This window comes from Podarcis gaigeae (genome assembly GCF_964106915.1).
Source record: "Podarcis gaigeae genome assembly, chromosome: 1".
Lineage (NCBI taxonomy): Eukaryota > Metazoa > Chordata > Lepidosauria > Squamata > Lacertidae > Podarcis > Podarcis gaigeae.
The window spans coordinates 44,944,625-44,951,072 of NC_139678.1; positions in this window are offsets into that span (position 1 = coordinate 44,944,625).

Consider the following 6,448-nt stretch of genomic DNA (forward strand, 5'->3'; position numbering starts at 1 on the left):
ACAGTATACACCTGAGCTTTAATCACCAAGACAGGTTTGGTGCCGAGTTCTTACTCTTAGGGGGTGAGGTCCCTTTAGCCCCCCCTAAAATATTTGAGGGGGCCAGGCCTGCCCAAAGTTAATGGGTATTGCCATTCAAATGGTGTGTGTGTACTGCATCTTGTGATCAATTATGTGGGGTGGGTCTTACCTGCTCCCTCCCAATATTTTATTCAAGTTGGTACCCTTGTTACCACTATAAATTCTTTTTTCCCAGTGTGCTCACTCAAGCCAGTAAGGAAGTATTGGGAAATAACATGATGATAGAAGTCCTTATTCTAATCTCGCAGTACCAATGGGGAACTTGAAGGACGGTGGTGGGGATGAATAGTATATTAAAGTAATTAAATCTGAGCACATAGTAGCCCAGCTTGGTAAATGACACCAGGAAGGTGCAATTAGGCAGCTGAATGGCATAAGACCTGTGGGGGTACTTTTTGGGGGGTGCAATAGGAAAATAAGAAAGAGGAACATCTGCACAATATGTTCGCCATCCACTGGGCTATGAGTCAAGGAATGTTGCCACATCTGGAATATAGGAACACCCTGAGGATAATAATAATAATAATAATAATAATAATAATAATAATAATAATAATTTATTATTTATACCCCGCCCATCTGGCTGGGCTTCCCCAGCCACTCTGGGCAGCTTCCAAAAAAATATTAAAATACTGTAAAACATCAAACATTAAAAGCTTCCCTAAACAGGGCTGCCTTCAGATGTCTTCTGAAAGTCTGGTAGTTGTTGTTCTCTTTGACATCTGATGGGAGGGCATTCCACAGAGAGGGTGCCACTACCGAGAAGGCCCTCTGCCTGGTTCCCTGTAACGTGGCTTCTCGCAGTGAGGGAACTGCCAGAAGGCCCTTGGCATTGGACCTCAGTGTCCGGATAGAACGATGGGGGTGGAGACGCTTCTTCAGATATACTGGACTGAGACCGTATAGGGCTTTAAAGGTCAGCACCAACACTTTGAATTGTGCGCGGAAACGTACTGGGAGCCAATGTACTGCATTTGAAACAAAAAGAGAAGGGAAGTGCTGTTCTTTTTTTATATATAAAAACAATTTTTATTCATTTTCCAATACAAATCTTCGTTATTCACAAATCAGATCAGTCATATCAAATCATATACATTATCGCCAATTATGTATTCCAAATTCAATTCAATTCAATTAATTTCCAGGGACTCCTCATGTTCTGGTTTCTAGAGGTAATGTATTTTATTTATGTTCTGCTTTCTTGCTTATCAGTTCCAATTTCAAAATTCTAATTGTCCATCTTCATCTTATCAATCTGTCAGTCTCTGGGATGTGACTCAAAATCTTGTTTTAACAGGTCTTTATATCTAATTAGCACGCAGGAGGCTTTTATTCCATATTTCCTTATTAGCTTATTTCCATATTAGCTTATTTGAAAAACATTCTGTCTCGGTGACCTCTCCTCCCGCTGAAAATCCTGGGCTGAAAGTCCAAAATTAAGATTAACGGTGCGGTTTCCTCTTTCATCTGTCTTAATTAGCTAATATTTCAAATGTGTCCAATAATTGCAATTCGGTGGGATGTGCTCCATGAACAATAAGTTATTAAAATTATTTAAAGCATAACCATTTTAGCTGTTAGCATGCAGGAGAAGAGTTGTTTCTGTGTTGTTACCCAGCAATGATTTTCCAGCGCTAGTCCTCCTTTCATTCCCCTCATTCCTTCATCTTGTTTCTTGGCTTTGAGCTGTTTTCCAACTTTCCTTCTGTACAACGATTCATGACGTAGCAAGCTCTCAGAGTATTAGAGAAGCTATTATCGAGTTCTTCCATAGAAAATCAAAAATGCTGTAGGGAAAGTTTCACAAAGCAATCTTTTGGTGATCTTTCAGTTTCCTCAGAATCCAAAACTCCCCCCCCCCCAGTACCTTAGAGGGGCAGCCAGGACCTGAAATTCAACTTCTTTTTCACCTCTTATAACTGTAATCCATGCAAAGAAATGTACTGTATGATGTGATATATCCCATGTTATAATCCACCAGATATCTTCCGACCCCCGCCTGAGGGGGAAAGTTCATTTCTATTTCATCTGTGTCACAATCGCCATTCTCTCAGTCCAAGCCTCCTTCATCTTTTGCCAAGTCTGATTAAAACTTCTGCCAGTGGCTACGCCACTAAGTCACAATTAAAAGTTGGAAATCCACCTGCATTCTTTTTAGATTAAACCATATATAAATATAATCCCTGCAAGCAAGCACATTTTTATGTAGAACACACCCTTTTGTAATCTAAAGATATTTCCGGCCTCCTCAAAACAAGATTTGTTCTTTTTGTACGCAACAACTGCCACCATCTTGCACCCTCCTCCGTCCCAGATGCCTCCAGGTCTGATCTTATTTTATCAATTCTAATTGAGACTCTCCCGTCAATAACTGTACAACTGTACTTCCAAATAATTTTTACCCCTCCTGCGTATCCTTTAAGTAATTAATTTTTCCTTGGTGAGGTTTGCCAAATCATGAGGTGGCAAATTGCAAAGAAACAAAGGAACAGCAGCTGCTCACCTCTTTTAATCCAAACGTCAAGATTTGAGTCTCTTTGAAGTCAAGAGTTTGGCATCCAGTCACTGTATAATTCAGCAGATTATTTCTTTTAACTCTATCAGTCCAGAACATTCCTGTTCTTTGGTCAAATCTTATTAATTTTTAAGGAACAGGTATCCCTGCATGTAGGAGTGGCTCTGGAGAGTGCCAGCTGTGCCGTGCTCTTAGACCCCTGCAAACCTTGATGCTAGCCGACAGATCACGGACGATCCGCGGGTCTGTGAGACAGTCCTCCCCACCCTGGGGAGTCTGCTAGGGCTAATTACCCCCATATCAGCCCTGAATTACTGGCACGGCTGGGGTCCGTTCATGTGGGAGGCAGCCATTCCCCACCGCAGGAAAGCCAGAAGTGGAAGGAAGTGCTGTTCTCTAGGAACTACCAACCCATCACTTTAAATAAAGACTGCAGCACAACCCTATACTTATCTACTTCTGTGCACTCAGAGGCAATTCCCTAGCAGTTCAAAAGCATCCCAGTGCAAGTAGATAAATAGATACTGCTGTGGCGGGAAGGTAAATGGCGTTTAGGTGTGCTCTGGCTTCCATCACGGTGTTCCGTTGCGCCAGAAGCAGTTTAGTCATTACTGGCCACATGACCCAGAAAGCTGTCTGTGGACAAACTCTGGCTCCCTCAGCCTGAAGTGAGATGAGCGCCGCACCCCATAGTCGCCTTTGACTGGACTTAACTGCCCAGGGGTCATTCACCCTTTTACCTTTTTACTTCCAGGTTATCCATGTGGGTCATCAGGCTCCTTCAAATTTTGGCTATGCAGGACAGAAGTAGAGTTCATTGTTGGAGTGGCCTACTTCTTTCCCAATTGTTCTTTTTCCTTGCCAACAACTAAAATAATAGCACTCACTTTTTTCTTCATTGAAAGGCAGTCATGTGGAGTACTTCCAGGAAGAGGAATGGCAACCTCTTCACCCGCAAACCCTTTCCATGACAAAAGTAAAATCAGCCAGCATGGTGCCCTCTGGACCTATTTGTCCAAACACTAACAGGTTTCTTATGTAGGGGCATTCATGCATGTTTTTCAAACTAAGGGGGGGATGTGATTGCTATTTTTCACCCAGTTTGAAGTCTGCCGTTGCAGGATCAATACGGCTAATTTGACCCAACAGCTATCACCCACTCACTCACCAAAACAAAACTCACTGCAATCAACCCAATGCAACCAACCATACTCCCGGCTCCCAATCTTCAGCATCGCCAACAGAAATAAATGAATGAATGGATAAAGGACCTATCCACGTGATGCTGACACAAAACCTCCCACATGCACTATGCAAAAGAAGGAAAAAACACTACCCACCTTCTCCCCCACACCTCTCTCTCCGCATATGTCTCCCCCAAGCTCACAATGCAGATAGCAGTGTCTCACATCAAATGTAACTGACCTGTAGAAGACTATGAACTGAAAACAGAAACTATTTGTATTTTTGTTATCCATGAAAACCTTTAAATAAAAGCAATTTTAAAAAAGAAAGGGTGTCAGTTTTTGCAATATGCATTGAACTCTGACAGAAAATAAAGTTAGAAACTTTAAAGTTTCCCTGCACAAGTCTCTCTGAAATTTGAAGGCTTAATCCATGTTCCTTTCTCATCAAATTTCATCCACTTATGTGAAGAGGGGAAAAAGGCAATAGCCATTTACAGATTCCTCATTATAGTCAATGGGAATGAAACAGAGCTTCAGATTTAACAGATCAGATTCAGATCCAAATAACAGAACAAATTAGGCCACCACAGAGCAGATCCAGCTACAAGTTAAATCTTGTGCTTGCTCACAGACCTAGTATTTGTAGTTTGGCTTTTAGGTTATAACTTCTTATTTTGTGGTTTTAAATGGACTTGTGGATTCTTTGGTCAAGTAAAAACATATGTGTATTTATTACCTAATTTTGAATACAGTGGTACCTCGGGTTACATACACTTCAGGTTACAGACTCCGCTAACCCAGAAATAGTACCTTGGGTTAAGAACTTTGCTTCAAGATGAGAACAGAAATCGTGCTCTGGTGGCGCAGCAGGAGGCCCCATTAGCTAAAGTGTTGCTTCAGGTTAAGAACAGTTTCAGGTTAAGAATGGACCTCCAGAATGAATTAAGTACTTAACCTGAGGTACCACTGTATTAGAATACGTTTTATATTATTTCTGAAATTAGAACCACAGAGATCAATATTCTGCACAAAAGAAGTCCATTGGCTGCAAGATGTATACCTCAATGTTCTTGAACGTGTCTTCATATTTATTTTCACAACCTTGGTGTTACGTAGAACACACCTGTCATTTACAAATGCAAATGGGAAAGCTAAAAATTACAGCTAAGGTTGGTTTTGTTTTTCGCTTACAAAAAGGACAGAAGGCATCTATACGCTTCACCCCAAATTCATTAATCATGCCAACATTTCAGTGCTTTCAAAAACTGTGCATGCTGCAAATTAACGCTGCCTGTTATTTTTTTTTTCTCACCTTGGTGCACCATTGGCCCTCTGCCACTGTTCTACTGAGATATACAAAGTAGTGCAAAAGGCAATTGTAATGGTTATATGGGGTTGCTCGTGCATAAGTTGCTGCCACTTTCCCTGTGCGGAAGTCTTCTGCGCAGGGTGGGTGTGGGTAGCGGAGGACCCGTGCTCTCCCCGCTGGTCTCCGGCGAGGAGTCCTGGAGCCGCCTCGCCGATTCCCCCATCTGCCCCCCTTTATCCCTGGTGTTACGCTGATTTCCTTCCCCAGCCGATGAGCTCCCTCTCTCCCTGCTGGGCCCTTCTCCGGCATCGCTTGGGAGCCTTGCCTCCACCTCTGGCTCCAATGTCAGTTCCCTGACAGCAATGCTCCAACCACATCCAATAATTGCCCAAGTGAGAAAGGGAGATTACAAACGTGTTTCAATACTTATGCAAGCTCCCTACAGTTTAATAAGTTCAACTCCTGTAGACAATAATGATTTCAGTGCAGCTGTTCAGTGGCAGCATTATTCATTAGATATATTCTGAAACTTCCACTGTGCGTCTTAGGGCTAAAATGGTCAGGACAAATACACAAATGCATTACAAAAGTATGTGAGTCTGTGGTGGTTGAGATATTATTAAATTTCTATACAGTACTACCACAGAAAAGGCCTATTCTCATATTGCCACTCTCCTGACCTCTCATAGGGGGGGCACACAAGGAAGGGTCTAGGATGATTGTTGTAGGGTCTAGGTTGGAAAGCTAGAAGACACACTAAGGACAGAAAGGAAATTTAGTTGAAGAAACTAATGATAACAGGTTAAAAGTAATGGATTTAAATATATCCCAAACAAGATGCATAGAATAACTAGAGTCTGCCAGTACTGTGGTAGTTCTGTTGTACTTCCTCTGCTATTGCCTGGGTGAAAATGTATTCCCTTAATTCCTGCAATTTTTAAAATATTAAACTCACAACACAAAACTTACTCAATACCTACAAAAGAATGTGTGGAATACATAAGTTTTTGGTCGACAGGAATCTGCTCAATCTAGAAATGGTGCAAATACATATGCTCTGTGTGCGTATGTGTGTGCGCGCGTGCACACATACAATACTGTCTACTTTGGAATCCATAGAAAAAAGATGTTTTCTGAGGTTTTAGGAACTCAACTGCTTATTCTTGTCTAATAAACAGAAGCTGCCATCCACAGGGTGAGGCAAGCATTTATAAGTTTAGCTAGTAAACCATTAAGTTTCCTGGTAGTCGCCACTGGCTGTAGTTTCTGCAGCCAACAAGACAAAACAGCTTGCCTTATTGGATGTGGACTTGATGCAGCAAGATCTTCAGTAGCACCCTTTCCTGTACTTTTTAG